This window comes from Acomys minous (assembly GCF_964271855.1).
Source record: "Acomys minous genome assembly, chromosome: 12".
In the NCBI taxonomy this organism is placed as follows: Eukaryota; Metazoa; Chordata; class Mammalia; order Rodentia; family Muridae; genus Acomys; species Acomys minous.
This window is the reverse complement of record NC_140493.1, coordinates 63845452-63862327: the sequence shown is the minus strand read 5'-3', so window position 1 is coordinate 63862327 and position 16876 is coordinate 63845452. Positions and strand designations below refer to the sequence as shown.

The 16876-nt window shown below is 39.0% G+C and overlaps 1 protein-coding gene across 2 annotated transcripts in view; it reads left to right on the top strand.

Moving 5' to 3' along the window:
* Window positions 1-16876, top strand: part of CPQ (carboxypeptidase Q) — a 410614-nt gene that overhangs the window by 60615 nt on the left and 333123 nt on the right. The window contains exon 2 of one of the 2 annotated variants that reach the window (XM_084751322.1): window positions 14552-14656. The exons of the other annotated variant lie outside the window; for it this stretch is intronic. The gene's annotated coding sequence lies outside the window, so the exon portion shown is untranslated. The remainder of the gene's footprint in view (window positions 1-14551; window positions 14657-16876) is intronic. 2 annotated transcript variants of the gene reach the window in all.

Genomic DNA, 16876 nt, shown 5'->3' with positions numbered 1-16876 from the left:
GATAACTCTTTACATTTTAACTTAGTATCTTTACATTCTGATTCTTTTCTTATCACACATTGTTAGGACTTTAAAGGCCCTTTTCTGGGTGCTGGGGAGATGGTCCAAAGTGCTTGCTGATTTTCTAAAGAACCTGAGTGTGGTTCCCAGGATCCTTGGTTAGAAGGTCATTCTTACAATTGCAGGTAACTCAAGCCACAGAGACTGTGATGTTTTTGGCTTACAAGAGCGCCTGCATGTACATGGCATGTGCACATACAAAATTAACAATAAATCTTTTAAAGGTAGTTCTATTCTTACTACCATTATTCATGACATCTTTCCTTCCTACCTGTGACTGTTCTTCATACTGTCGATGAGGAGGAAGAACATGTAGACCAGCCAATTTATCTCCTAACAAATGGCTGCTTACAAATGACTACTGTACTCCTGATTTCATTGAGTCATGTCTTCATTTCACTGTCTGTAGAAATAACAGGAAATACTTTCAATATATTACTACTTGATAAAGATGATTATAAATATATTATTTAGCCCTGTCTAATATAAATACAGTATAAGTTCTATATAGGGCTTACGATTTTCTAATAGCCACATTAAAAAAAAGAGACAAGGGAATCATATATTTATATGACTACTGTCGTAGCCTCTAACTAGTTCCCATATCTACTCTTAGTATTCCATTCTCCATGCTGTTGCCTGTATTGTCCAAGGCAAAAATGACCACATCCATCTTCCAGTTTTATCCTCTAACTTTGCAGGCTTCTAAGGGTGTCAGCAATCCTGATCTGGTTCTTTTGATTTGGTGTCTCTGTTCATGGGAGGGTATCTCACAGGCTTCATTTCACCTGTAATTTTGCACACTCTGGTTCTCAGGAACACTGTCTCTAACTTCATTATTCTTAGCTTTTTACCTATGTTCTTTTTATATATTATTTTTATTTTTGAGATTTACTTATTTTTATTTTATGTTTATGGTGGGTTTTGCCTGCATGTATGTCTGGGTATCATATGTATGCACATGTATCTGTGTCCACTGAGTCATGCTTATGAGAAAATAGAAGCACATTTTCTCTCTTTGCCCTTTTTTATTTGTAGAACTCCTTCAGAGTCTGGCAGTAAGTGTTCAGTAAATTCCAGCTGCTTGCTCTGCATCTGCAGTTGAATGTGCTCAGTCTGGGTTCCTGTAGCTTTAAAAACCTTTTCAAAGCTGCAATAACTCTTGCTCCTATGAAACTTCTGTTTCATTGTGAAGAGTCTACAGAATCCTTTCAGAGGCTTGCCTCAATACTCACAAAACAAAAAAGCTCAATAATATGTAAGAATTCCCATACTATAGGGAAAAGTGGAAGCTAGCGGAACCCCTGCTGAAACTAGTTGACAATTATCTGGTAAATTGAGCCACAGTGATAATACAAATGTAGAAAGCAGAAGGAGAAACAAGGAAGATAACTGCTGAGCATATATTTGATGTGCATATGTGCATAGGGACTTGTGCTCATGTTTAGAGTTTTCCCAGATTTTGCTGGCCATGTCTCTTCCTGCCAGGTTGGACAGTTGGTAGTACCAACATCTAGGATGGTGGTTCTCAACCTTCCAACTACTGTGACCCTTTAATACAGCTCTTCAGGTTGTTGTCACCCTCCAACCGTAAAGTTGTTTTTTGTTACTACTTCATAATTGAAATGCTGCTACTGTTATGTATTGTAACGGGAAATATCTAATACGAAGTATATCTGATATGCAACCCCCATTGGGGTCATGACCCACGGATTGTCAGCCTCTGTTCTAGGTCCGTCTTAGTCAGGATAGGGGAAGCCTTTGTCCTTGGCTCAGTTCACTGCTTCTGTCCGTGATAACATCGTTATTCTAGTCATGCTTGCTGTGCTGTCACTGTTGTGCCCAAAGACACAGGCTGGGCGTTCCTGTCTCCTTGGCATTTGATTGCTTTCTCTACAAAGTATTGGCTTTGGCCAGGTTACCATGTGCTGTGCTCATCTTACACTTGAGATGCTTCGTAGGTCCAGCTGTATCAAGCCTCTACTCCAGGCCTTTGCATCATTGATCTTTTAGTCTCTTTTCTTACAGACCCCCTGGACAACAAGCAAGAGTACTCTTCACTGTCTGCTTGATACCTTCCAGCAGTGCAGCACTTCTCTTCCTCTAGGTACCCTACTTGGAGCCCTATCCACTAGGATGATCTACCTACTTTGCTACTGAGGCTGTGCCTGAATGGGTTTGCTATTGCCGCACCAACTCATTTTTGAGCAACACTGATAGCCTCGCCTGATCTGTTTGTGAATTATTTTTCTGTCTCTTACCTGGTTGCTAGAGACATTCCATGTAATCATTGGTACCATTTAAAGACAAGTGGACAGCATAAGTTTCAGGGCCATGACATTTCCCTGGTGTGTGTAGTCCTAGGCCTTCTGGGATATTGACAGTACTGCCTGCCCTTATGGCAGTTGGATTGCATGTCCCTGTTAGTAAGTTGATGTCCACAGTGGCTGTTTGATCTCGGCTGGGGTCCCCAATTTTATGAGTGGCATGCATTTCTCATTTGGAAGTGGCAATGGCCTTGTTGCAGAACCCTAGGGGACTGGCTTTATTGTTACTTGCCTATTGTTTGTTTTTATCAAATCCATATGGTGTCTCTTCTTAGCTCAAAACCCAAAAGAGATGTCTGGCCAAGCCCAGACCATACTCTGGGCCTGCTGCAGAGCTTTGCGCTGCTTTGGTCTCCACTCACAGCTGGTGCATCTGCACGCATGCCTGACCTTTGTAACTGGTTGCCCCTTCTGATCCTTGACGCTAGGGATGCTAGTTAAGTGGCCCATGTGCCTCATATGAGATGTTGCTTTAATCAGTTCGGGCAGATATAACATATTAGCCCAGAAATTGCAGCTGTGAACATATGGTTGTTACAGAACATTATACATCTAAAATTTTGATAATGAATGGGAATTATGATTTTTCTAATTTCTTTTTATCTAGAAGTTCATACTTTTCTGGGAATATGGACATTTCACCTAAATGGTTCATGAGATTTTCTGATTAGCTTTGTAATAGCTACTACAGTTGTAGTTGCATTCCCTTTCTATTGTAAATACTATTTATGCCCTTATTTTCTCATTTGCTTTTTCCAGAGGGGTGACAGCATTATTTTTGTTAGGAGCCAACATTTAGATCTGTTGTTTTATTCTAGTATACTTTGATTTCTGTCTTCATTAATTTCTTGTTTTACATTCATCTTCTATTTTAACTATTATTTTTCTTTTGCTTGTTCTTTTTTCTAGCTTCTTTCTTTTTTGTTTTTAATTTTTAAAGGGCAGTGTTTCACTGTGTAAACTGGGCCTCCTGAATTCTGAGATTATGAGTATACCCTGAGACACTTTGTAACTGATTAATTTTTTCAAAGTTCCTTTTTCTGTAAGCATTTAAGGCCATATATATGCATTCATGTGTATATTTACTTTGGATACTTTAAATTGTGTATAGTTAGTTTGCAAAACTGTGAATTCAGCAGCATTTTATGACTTTCAATTAATATTTTCTTATTTTTCACTTCAATGAGTTTTCAAATTTTATTCTATTACTCTTGAGTAATTTGGAGATATATTTTGAATTTTCAAACATATAAAATTCTTTGATATTTCTTTGCTATTCTCTATGCATCCTGTTTTAGTCACACATTGAAGCACATGAGTTATAGATTTTCTAAAATGAGATTGATTTTATTGCTTCAATACAGCTGATTTTAAGCCATGTGTGTTTAAAAATACATGTGCTCTCAGATGTTAGATGTACACGCCTATCGATGCACACTAGATCAAACTTGTTCTGTTTTTGTATATTTATTGCTTTGTTATTGCTGCTGTTTGACATAACAGTTACTGAGGGGTATGTTAGAAACTTCCAGAAGTATGTGTATTTGTCCATTTATCTGTATTTCAGACATTTTTTCTTCAAATATATTTAATAAACTCTTAAGTACACATTTATATAAAATTATATCTTTTTGATGCAGTGAGCCCTTTGTGTAGTGATTATCTTTATAACTCAGTCTTTTTACTGCTAAGACTGTTTTTTGAGATTGATATTGCTATCAGTTTTTAAAATTAGTATTTTTATATACTTTTTCATAAATTTACATTAAACTTCTGGGTATTTAGATGTGTCCTCTAAAAGTGACTTTGAGGCTTAAAATTTTTTTGCTCAGTCAGATGATACTTTTCATAAGAAGGTATAGGCCAGATAATCAAGTCCATTTATGCAAAGTATAGTTGCATTGGTTTCTCTCAATTTGTAGAGATTTGAACTGAAACGTCCATCTGAATTATTCCATATACTCTCATTGATGATGGTACTACTACTGAGCCATCTATTTGATCATTTACATCCTGTGGTGTTAGATTGTCCCTGTAAGTGCCTTCCCCAGTCCCACCAGCCAGGGAAGGCTGGAAGAATGACACTCAAGCATCTGCCACAGGCACCACTGCAATGGACAAATGGCTGATGGAGAGATGGAAAAGATGGAGTCCTCAGTCGAGAGATGACAAAGAATTGATCAAGGGGTTCATACACTGTGGAGGAAGGTGGAATTTGAGACTTGACAGTGGTGAGGAAGAGGTAGATATGAAGAAGCCATGATGAAATACTGGCCCCGGGGATGCAGCCAAGGACTATATCTGGGTCCATGATCCTACTGAAGCTGGGGTCTTTGTATTTATCTGTGGCCTGAGTTATCACCAAATGCCAAGATGATATCTGTGATCTGGGCAGCTATAGGATACCATGTAGATATCTGAGGGCTGTGTTGTCATAGGGAAACAAACTGATCTGAGTGGCTTCTGCTGCCACCAGAGGCCATGGGGACATCCTGGCCCATGCTGCTGTGGGGGCCCATGTCTAGGTCTTTGGTCCTATGGCAGCTGGGGTCTGTATTGATGTCCCAGGCTTGTGTTACTACTAAAGGCCACGCAGATGTCCCTTGTCTGGACTGCCTCCTGAGGCACCATGCTGACCTGGCCCCACCCCTCTTATAGATAGCAAGATAAAGCTGACACTGATGGAAGGGCAGCAAGTGAGCCTGGAAAAGCTCGCCTCAGTCCTTGTTTACGTTGGGGTGGCTTGGGCAATGGAGAGATTCCCTCCATTCCTCACAAGGCAGGCAGGAGAGCTTAGCCCAAAGTCATGAGAGCAGGAGAGCTGTCCCCACGCCCCACTTTATGCAGCCCTCAGGAGAGCAGGCCCTGTACCTCTTGCCTGGGTGGCACAGCAGAGCTGGACCTGACGTCAAAGGTACAAATGAGCTGGCCACAAGACATGAGAGGAAGAAAGCTGCCCCTATACTTTGCTAGCTCCAGCATTGGGTGAAGTTGCCAGGGCAGTGCTGGTGAGCTCACCCTGGTGGTACAGGTACAGGAGAGCTCATCAACTCTAACTCCCAGGCCCAGATCCATAGATTTGACTTGGCCCACCCCAACATCTATCCCATCTGTGATCTGTTGGAGTGCATGAAAGGGCCTGTCCTGCCTATCTAAAATCTCTCTCACTGCCCAAAGTTTATAATTAATGTCCTCAATTCACAAGATAAATGTTCTCTCACTCCATTCTTCCATAGTAATTGTCTGAGCCTTGTCATTTATTCTGGGGAAAGAAGGACTCTCTTTCTCCCAAAAGAAGTTACTGCTGGCATGCCTTTAATCCCAGCACTTGAGAGGCAGAAGCAGATGGACCACTGTGAGTTCAAGGCCAGCCTGGTCTACAAAGTGAGTCCAGGACAGCCAAGGATATACAGGGAAACACTTTTTCGAAAAACCAAAAAGAAGAAGAAGAAGAAGAAGAAGAAGAAGAAGAAGAAGAAGAAGAAGAAGAAGAAGAAGAAGAAGAAGGTTACTTTACTGCTGGGCCCCAGGGCTTAGCTGCCAATCAGGCAACCAAATGCTTGCTGACCACCACAAGCTTCCACCATTCACCCATGTGTCATTGAGGATTGCTGCCGCCATCTTTCTTGCACCACTCTGCCCACCACAGTGCCCATCTGTGAAGGCAAGTGGCCAGATGTTCCTGAAGCAGCTGTTCTCTCTGCCTTAACTAAACTGTGTTCCCCCCACTGTCTCTCCGTTTCAGAGCTCCAAGCCTCTGTTACCAGCTGTTCTTGAAGCAGCCACCAACTTGCCTGAGTCAGGCTGGGCAATGGTTGCTGTCTGGCTTGGGTTTTGGCGCTCAGAGTTCCCTGCTGCCAGCTGGCCTGGTGTTTGCAGTTCTGCTAAAAGAACACTAAAACTTGTTGCAGAGAAATTGTTTCTCTGACACCTTCGGCTGACCTGGAGATCTCCTGGATTGGATCTCGGTTTCATATTCCACTCTTCTTAGCCCTCAATTCCTAGGATAGGAAGAACCTTTGGCCGTGAGCTTCACTCTTGTCTACCTGGAAGCTGACAGCACTCAGATCTTTCTTCAGGAGAAGCCTGCACTTCTGGGGTGGCATCCAGGCCTCCTGGGAGATTTGGAGTCATAAACATTTGCACTTAAAGATGTGTGGACAAAAATGTATACTGGGTAACGCACTGTGATACACTACAGCTTTCATGACAAGATTTTTTTTATTCTATTTTGTTTTCTGTCCTTTTGGGGTGGGGGAGGATGCAGGGGCATAAGGCAGATACAAAGGGATGGGGAGATGAATGCGATTGTGGTGTATGATATAAAAAATCACAAAGAGTCAATAAAATAAAAACAAACAAGCAAAACCAGTTCAGGAGCTTGAGAAGGATACCAGGGTGAAGAACAGTTTCAGAACACATTCACCACAGCTGTATTTAAAGTGCTGTCATATGCCCATGAAGAAGAGATTAAAACACCAACACCAGATGGTACAGCTGAAGCAAATTCTTTGGATAGTGCTTTACTCATTGAGCAATTGTGTGAGTCAGAAAAACACTCTGCACTTTTCATTTATAACCTAAAACATAGAACAAACAGCTAAGGGGTGGAGGATATTTATCCTTGTTTTATAGGTGAGGAAGTTGAGAAGCAGGGAGATTTAAAAAGATACTCAAAGACAAAAACATGTAAGTGGCAAAATGGGAAATTACGTTTGTTTCTGAATGAATCTAAAAAGCTCACTCTTTCTGCTGAATTATATCATAGGAAAACTGTCTGGTCAGGGAGACAATAGGCAACTGCCATAATGAAAACTGCTCAAATGTAGTGAACTCTCATTTGTGGTAGTAAGTATTGTATGGGACATGGTTATATTTGAGGGCACGAGAGCAAGTGTTGTTCTTGAAGTGAGAATTTGCGCTTTAAAACAGAGGCTCAGATTAGGTGGATATTACAATCCATTTTGGTGTTTGTCAATTTATTTGCAACCACCAGAATTTGCCTAATATATACTGTTCAAAATTCCCCTAGATTCTGGAAGTAGCTGTAGTATGAATTTCTCTTTAGTTATTCCACCTCTTGTCCTCATGTTCAAGTTGCATAATATGTCCAGGTGGGGGCTTAATACAGCGCTGTGTGGCAATCTGCTGGTGAACATCTCTGTCTCTTTCGGTAGAAAAGAAGCATAATGAGACCCTAATAGAGTTAAAAGATGAATTCAGCAGAAGTCTCGTTAATTTGGTATGTTGGACCTGAGAAATTCAAAAGCTGAGAGGTTCTTAAAAGTATATTAATATTGTATTAAAATGAATTCATAGCTCATCTTAAGTACAAATACTATTTAGACTATATTGTCTCATAGGCAACTTTTAGTAAATAGTCAGAATACATTTTAAGGAAAAAGTACTTGTACTCTGCTTCACTTTAGTGACACATTCTACTTTGCCGTGGACAAGAGCCTGTAAGAATAAAATAAAAGCTAATTTCTCTCAAGCTGGCCCAGTTACGGATTCTTTTTATGCATTTATGTTTGTTGTCATTGCTATTCTGTTAGTAGTCACACTTCCTTCTTTTAAAGCCTAGCCTGAAATATATTTCTTTTAGATGATTCTATTGGCTCATGTCTCAATCTGTATTTTGCTCTCTAGGCATAGTGGAGGCTGAAATGTATGAAGAATTTTACACACTTTGAATCTTTATTTTGAATAGCTTAAGTTCTGTAAAGGCAAATTTACAACTATTTCTTAATATCTCTGTGTGCTATGTAGGAAGATCCTATCCCAAAGTTCCCCCTTACCATGGAGTTCCCCTAACTGAATAAAACTAAAACTATGTATAATATTGAACCTTATATACATTTTCATCTATGTGCATATTTTATAGGGTTTAATTTATGAACTATGCACAATAAGAGATAAATATTTTTATTTATAATAAAATAGAATAATTATTACAATATCCTAAAATGAAAGTCATGTGAATATGGTCTGTATTTTTAAAAATATTTTGTTATACATTCAACTTTTCACTTAAAGGAAATATTCTATGCTCTCTCTCTTTCTCTGCTGTGTCTGTCACAATTACATCACTATTCTTGTGCTTTAAGGCCATTATTAAGCAAAAATGGGAATTACTTGAACACAAATACTGTGATATCATGACAGTCAATTTGGTAACTGAGAAGACTTCTAAGTGACTAGTGAGTGCATGACTAGTGAGCACATACAGTGTGAACAGAACACACTTGACAATGGTAAGAGTCATGTGGATGAGACGAATTATTTTTATCACGCTATCCAGAACAGCATTCAATTAAAAACATAAATTATTTCTGGAATCTTCCACTTAGTATTTTCAGATTATAAGTGGGTGCAGGTAACTGAAACTTTAGATAAGGAGAGGGATTGCTGTTGAACTTTAAAGAACATGAGGACACTGATGTATAAAGAGGCTGGGAGTTGATAGTGGTAGAATTCTAGCATCTCTCAGCTCCACAACTTTACCAGTCAGATACTATGTTCAAAATATTCCTATGAATTTCTGATGCTTTGATTCTTAAGTTCTCTGAAACAACAAATACTTGGAATTTGGTGTGCTTCTAAAGGCTAAGCAAGTGGTAACCAATACAAAGGAAATATTAGACTGTGCACAAAGCTTGAAAATGTCTACAGCTGATGTAAGCACACTGTAACCAGAGTTGTGACTCCATAACTAAAAGATAAAAATAAAAGGAATACTCTAGAACCTATTGCTGGGAGCTAAGCATAGGGTAGAAGTTCGGCCTTAGAGGTTTGATCTGGATACCCCTGGCCTGTTAGCACCAGGAGACACGTGGGCTGGGTAGACGTGTGGGCTGGGTTGCCAAGCTTTAGCTTTGCTCTTGACATTTAGTTTGGGAAGTCCTAGGAACAGGATTTTATTCCGTGTGTCCCTGATTCCTTACCTACTTTCCTTTGTAGCAACTACTTTCACACCCTGATGTGCCATGTGTGTCTTTGTATAAACGTTTTCAAATTTTAACTACCCAAGACTCAGTGATTTTTAGCTCCAAATGGAACATGGACTAATTTATCAGGTTTTCTCTAGTTGAAAAGTTTCTTTTGAGCTTTGCTTTTATGCATCCCAACTTTAGTTGACTGCTCATCCTACTTAGCATCTTTCTTCTCCTAGATTTGCTCTCTATATTTTAAGAAATATTTTCAGACTTGTTAAGCTTGCTCATTGTTTTTTATGTATTCATTTTATTGATACTGCTAATGGACCAATAGTTCTGTCTCAGAAACAACTTGTCAGAAATAAGTGTTTGTGCCTCTCACTACAGGCAGAACCAGAGCTTAAAGTTTACAAGCTCACCAAGTGACAGATATGAACATGGAAGTTTGAGATACGCTGCTTTGTTATAAATTCTAGTTTCTGCCATTTCATTGTTCTTTATTATTTTTAGTATACTTTAAAATTTATGGATGCAGTTTTAGTTTTCTTGTTTTTCCATGTTTGGGCAAATATTTTGCTAACATATTTCCTATTGATTGCATCTTCATCTTGTATAAAGATGGGCTTTGATATCATCATAAAGACAAAATTTATTAAAATCTCTCCTGCTTTAGAAAACTGTTTATACACTTGTCTCTGTCTTAGAGGTATTAAAGTATTGTACATTTTCTCACTTGCTGTGATTCATTTCCTTCTGTACTCTCACTATTGGCTCTTTCTGTTGATGCATTCTTGAATCATTGAGGTAAATCCAGACTTTGTCTTTACTAACAAAGAGAGTAGATGAATACTCGTTTGTTTCCTTTATTGATAATGTGATTGGATTTTAGATACAACTTAACTTGATATTTCCCTTTTTAATGTATAAATGATACTTATCTATCATAAATTTAAGTGTAATACAATTAATAAACTCCTAATACATCTTTTGTGCAATTGGAAATTATCATAATAAGGCCAAATGTTGAACAGTTTCATATGCATTCTTAAATTGTGTCCTCTTCCATGCTATTGCTAAAGCCTTTTTCTTAAAATCTGTGTTTCTATCTATATTAGTTACTTTATGTAGTTGTGTACAATTACCTGACAAAATCAATCTACAGGATGAAATATTTATTTTGACTCACAGTTTCAAGGGAGTTTAGTCCATCACAGCAAAAATAGTGAAACAGGATGGTTCAGTCTGAGGCAGTAGAACTGTATGGCAGAAATATTGTTCATGGTCAAATGAAGAAGCAGAGAGCAAGGTTAGAGCCAGGGACTAAGCTGTGACTTTCAGAGGCCCACTCCTTCTGGTCCCCCTTATTCTACCTATGCTCTGCCTCTCAAAGGTTCCATGGTTTCCTTAAATAGTGGCATTAGCTGGAGACCAAGAACTAAAAACACAAGTCAGTGGGAACATTTCAGCATCAAACATTAATGCCTCCTATAATCATCATATTGCTAAATTAGAAGGGTAAGTTGAGTTCATGAACAGGAAGATTGGTTTGTATAGAAGCTCATGAGTACAAGAGAGAAATTTCCCATTAAATCAGATGTTGCTAACAGTATTCCTTACACAGAACATCCTGCATTATGAAACATATTTTGTCTGATTATAGAATAAATAAATTGTATGACAGATGCTTTAAATCCACTTTCCAACCCATTTCTACTAATGTTGTACTGAATGAAATGATTTTTTTTGTTGTGCCTGTATATGTGTTTGTGTACAATGTGCATGCCTGGTGTCTGTGGGGGTCAGAAGAGGGCATAAAGTCCCCCTGGAACTGAAGTTAAGAATGGATTGTTGTGAGCCAGCACGCAGGTGCCAGGAATCAAACCTGGATCCTCCACAAGAGCAACACGTTATCTTAACTGCGGAGCCATCTCTCAAACCTCTACTTCTATTTTTCTAAATATATATGTGTGTGAATCTCTCTCTCTCTCTCTCTCTCTCTCTCTCTCTCTCTCTCTCTCTCTCTCTCTCTCTCTCTCTCTCTGTGTGTGTGTGTGTGTGTGTGTGTGTGTGTGTGTGTGTGTGTGTGTTTGCAGGGGCGCACGTGTGCATGCGTGTGACACATGCACTTGTGTGAATGTAAATAAAAATCCTTACGAAAATTTCCGTGTTATCCTCTCATTCAAACAGCACAGCTAATATTGCTCTTGGAATCTTTGGTAATCTTATAAGCTTTTTACTTAGAAATCCTTCATGAACCTTCTTGCTGCCTTTACATTCCAACTTACCTTTTACATGGAAAATTCTTGGTGATCATCTAAGATGCTTTATTACAATCAAAAGATTAGGAGCCACTTCTTTCATGATGGAGCCAAATCTTATATGTAACATAAATGTAGTATACATTCAGTATATATCTATGGATTAGCTTCATGACAAAAGTAAGAACAGTGAATCTAAACCTTAGCAAAGGATAAAGTTTGAATATTATTTTCTAAGGAGAACTGGGACTCCTGGTTCTATTATAGAAGTCTCATTCTCTTGCTTTGTAGTCTCTTGAAGGGGAAAATAAAACATTACAGGGTCTTGTCTACTGGACCTGTGCCAATGACAGTGCTACTCATGCTGGGCCACTCACTCCTCTGCTTGGCCCACCACTGCCTTACCTCCCACAGGCTTTCAGGAAGCCCAACTCGGCCTCTTGTATTATTTCTTCATTTCCCCAACTAACCTCAATGGGAGAAGAGATTTTGGTATTAGGAAAATGGGCTATTGGATTTTAAAATCAGAAATAGATCACATAAATATGTATAAAGTATTAACTCCCTTCTTTGAAGTATGATCCTCTGCCTAATGGATGCTTCTGTGCTGACTTTTTCAAAACTCTTTCTCTTCCTGATCCCCTAGGTAAGCCCCACTCAGACCAACTTGCTCTTTGGATGAACTTAAGAACTTTATGATTATCCACAATTAGCATTTCTATAACATTTTGTACTGTAATAATAAAACTTTTTATACTATATCTTTCAAAGAGGCTTTTACATCCAGTAATTTTATTTGACCCCCTCAAAAATGCTAGGAAGAATGCTGAGGCTTTGTCCTCTCTTCTGCTAGGAGGAGACTGAAGGGTACAGCACTTGAGTGACCACTAGATGCTTGTGACTATTAGAAGTTGGCATTCAATAGCAGTTGTGGACATGTAGTCATGTCTTTAGCTCCTTTGGACAGCACGTGATTTCTATCAGTGTTAAAGTGGTTTGCTTATGACTATTTACAAGGTACAAGCCACTATACACTTTACATAGTACTCTTCATAGCCCTGCAAAAAGTTGTTACTGTCACCTCCCAACTTTACACAAGGTAATCATGCCTTGGATAACTTTGTCAGGGACAGACAGAAGTCATGGAGTAGCTGCATATGGAACCCAGCTTCTTTGAGTTTAAAACCTCGGGCCATAGTTACAGGAAACCCTTCAGTGTGTATTGAATTAGGCCCATGAATATGTTCAACACATCACTGAAAACAGATCTTTTTCATTTTCTTTGTGTCTGGGTATGTTTATATGCATAGCAGACATGGAGGCTAGAAAAGAGCATTATATCCCCTGGAAATGGAGTTACAGGCAGTTGTGAGCCACCTGACGTGGGTGCTGGGAACTGAACCTATGTCTTATAAAAAGATCAGCAATTGCTCTTAACCAAAAAATCATCTCTCCAACCCTACAGCATGGCTTTTTAGGTGGCTCTATTTCTTTTGATTTCCTGAGCAGTGATTTCAAACTTTGCTCTCCTCTCTATGACTCTCCAAGCCTGAAGCCTACTGTCAGGCATAGAACTGGGTGTCATGTGGATAAAAACAGAGAAAGCGAATGGAAGTAACATTTAATGGCCATTTATTCTATGCCGATGACTATTAAAAGCCCATGTCATAAGAACCCTACAGGTCTGTAAGATGATTCTCACTTTCTGGAGAAGACAATACAGGTTCAGGGTAGTGAAGGGGTTTCTACAAGACTGTCAGTGAAGGAACGCAGATTGTAACATGGTTTCTCTGACTTTATTGCTCCCTTTCCTCCCCCACCATGCCCCCCTCGCCCGATCTGGAGAGGGCTCCATGGCAGTGTTGAAACACTAATGGTTTACCTGGGGGTCCAATAATGACTCAACCAACAAATCCAGTATAGCTCTTGCTGGTTATGAGGCGTTAGAAGCAGTACCTAGAGTCCCATAAAAAAGCCCCAAAGAACCCAAAGAGAAGAAAAGCTTGGCAAGTTGCAAGCCACAGTGCCTAGCTTCTGCTGCACGCCGACGGGCCTTTTTCTGACATGCATAGGAACTGGGCCTGAACAGGCAAGCTTTCATTTTGTAAACATCTTAATGATACACACATTTAGGAAACTGATGTTTTTAATTTTAAATGCTGTGCCTCTTTGCCTTTTATAGTCAGTGCTGGGAAGTTGTGGTATACCAGGAAATGATTTACATTTTCGCCTCAGGGCAAAAATATGGAACTTGTAATTATGTCAGAGAAAGGCAAAGTCTACTAACTGGAAAAACTGAAACTATAAAAGTCTTAGTTAGAATGTGTGTTGATGAAACTGTTGTGTGGCTCTAAGCCTTCGCCTGATGTTTCATAGGGCATAAGCATCTGTTAATGACTTCCAGGTAAAAACTTGCCATCCGAACCTTCAGTGAACTATTGCCAAGCTGAAGGGGTGTGGCTGACAAGCATTTTCCAGGTCCTTCTAAGGTGTTCTGATCCAAGGTGGTTTGGAGCTTGGAAGTCTGTGCTGCCTGAGTTTTTGCCTTATGGGAAGAAAACCACATATCAGGAGCTAGCCAGAATTCTGCAACTCCAGTCAGAGGCAGCAGACCTGCCAGACAGGGAAGCTGCCGTACAGATGTGATTTTCCTGTCATCACAGCCAAGGCTCTCTACACCTGTGCTGAAGTCCCTGGTTACCCTTTCTCACTGTCAACTCCTTCAGGAGTGAGCAAGGCTCCCAGGGTGGTGGCACAGGACATTCATTGGCATAAGCAAAGAGATTGGGAGTAAGAAGGTTACAAAGGGCTGACTGCATTTTCCTATTGTCTATGCACTTCTTCATCCTGAGAGAGGTAGGCTATAAGGGTACTTCAGGGAATGGATTTTGTAGTCACAGATCTAGGTGTAAATTGGTGTTCCTTCCCTTATTTCCTGTGTGTTCTTAACAATACTTTTATTCTCCCCCAGACTCCTTTTCATCTCTAATATCCTGTTAGTGATTCTTGACTCACAAGATGATGAACACTGAGTCAATGTAACTGAAGTTCTTAGGACTACAGGACAATACAGTCGGTATAGTAAACTGTTATGTTCACTATTATCATTAGAGCTTGTACATAAGCAGAGCTTTGTATCTTTATTAGTTGGGTGACCTTCCTATGTGTTCAGCCTATTTGCCACTCTGTCCCTCTGTTTAGACACAATAGCCACAGATCCCAGTGTGCTACTTACTCACAGGAGGAAGTGCAGACCTGGGAGTGGAGCTTCTCTAAAGCACCTGTGCTGTCCCCATCGTTACCACATGTGGGGTGGTTGCAGAGGGAGCACGTCCTTGGCCTTATTTAGCTGGAGTTAATTTTCTTAGAGGACTAAAACTTCCACCTTTTAAGAATGGGACAGTTATTTTCTTAAAGTGGCATATGCATTGTTTCTGGTCACTGTCTGTGAGGTGTCCCTAAACAGTGGAACTGTAAGGAGTGTGGGCTTAGGCCCAGATGCCAGCTGTGAGCTTCTGAATTCCCCCACACATGACTGTATAATAATGCCTACCTCATGTGACTGGAAAAAAGTGGTATAAGAAAGTACCTATCACATGTGACATATAATACTCTCTCAATAAAAGGTTGTTTATTGGTTCGGGAAGATCTCAGCATCAGGTTAATAAAATTAATTGTCTCCCACAGCTTATTTTCTTTGGGATTAGACATTCTCTAGAATCATTTGCAGTCATCTTAGAGGCTACAGAAGGAGGTAAGTAGGGATGAAGGAAACAGAACCCTGGACCCTATTACTTCAGAAGCAGCCCTGCTGAGTGCCTTCAGAGCTGTTCTCTACAAAGTTTTCTAGGGAGGAAACAATACCTAAAGAACTTGAGGCTTCTTTTCCTTTAGGAGTCAATCATTTAGTGTTATAGCTGAGAAACCTATGTATAAGGTAGGATTTCTAAGCTTATATAAGGTTGTAAGATATCTTGTAAAAGTTTCTGTAGTTTTACATTTTAAATTTTGGTCTAGGATCCACACTGAGTCAATTATTATATGTGGTAAGAGGTGTACTGTATTAGTTTGCTAGGACTGCCATAAAAAAGCTTTGTAAACTGAATAGTTTTTATATAAAAGCATTTTCCTGCCAATAAAGATCTAGATGTCTGGTATCAAACTGTTGGCACAGTTAGTTTCTCATGGGAATTCCATCTTTTTGTGAGGTAATCTTCTTCCTTCAGCTTCACATGGTTTCTTTCTTTTGGGCCTTTCTGTGCCTTAACTCTCTCTTCTAATAAGGACACAGAAAAGTATGTATGGATAGTTATGAATATTATGCACAGTTTTGTAATAGGTTTGAATGGTAATTAACCCAAATATAGGTGAATAAATAAATGAACTGTAGTAAATCCATACTATATTCCATTAAAAGCTAGTAAAACATAATAAACTATGAACACATTTTATAACATACGGAAATCCTCAAATAAGTAGAATGAGCAAAAATAGAAAATATAAGGATATACATAATATGATTCTACTACATATAATCTTAGGAAATAGAGGCTCATATATTAACAAAGAGCAAATCAGTATTTTCATTGTGCATGGATACAAGGATTGGTAAAAGGAAATAATTGCCAGGGGCACGAAGAAGTCTTTGGAGGGTATACATTATCATTTGTCATTATCTTTTTTTAAATTCTTTTTTAATTACTTTTTTAATTAATTTATTCATATTACATCATTTGTCATTATCTTTACTTAATGAACATACATTCATCTTAATGTAATGTAATTCATCTTAAGGTAATGAATCCATGACTATCATGACTATCAATCTTATCAAATTGTTTGTTTTGAGTATTCATAATGTATTGCATGGTAATATACCTACTCTAATAAAAGTGGCTGAAACATTTGAACCAATATACAAAGAATCAAAGAATAAAGTGGAAAAAATGTAGGAGTGTAGTGGCCATCGCTCAAGATGTCACATTCTCCATGGCACTGGGATACTTATTTCTCTTGTATATTTCAGAAATTATTCAGTCTATGTAGTCAGGATCCTAAGAAGAGTTTCCTCAAGGTATTAAAAAAACCAAAAAATAGAGCATGTACCACATGGATGCCAAGACAAATTGAGAAAGATTAACCTTTCCTTTTAGAGTTCAGGCCTGTGATCACACGCACATTGAGCTTTGGGTCCAGTTGCCACAGATTTCCATTTTCAAGTTCATGGTTAGCTCAGTACTTTGACATGGAAATCAACAAAACAAGCCTTTGTAGTATGTCTGTTGAAATCTGTACA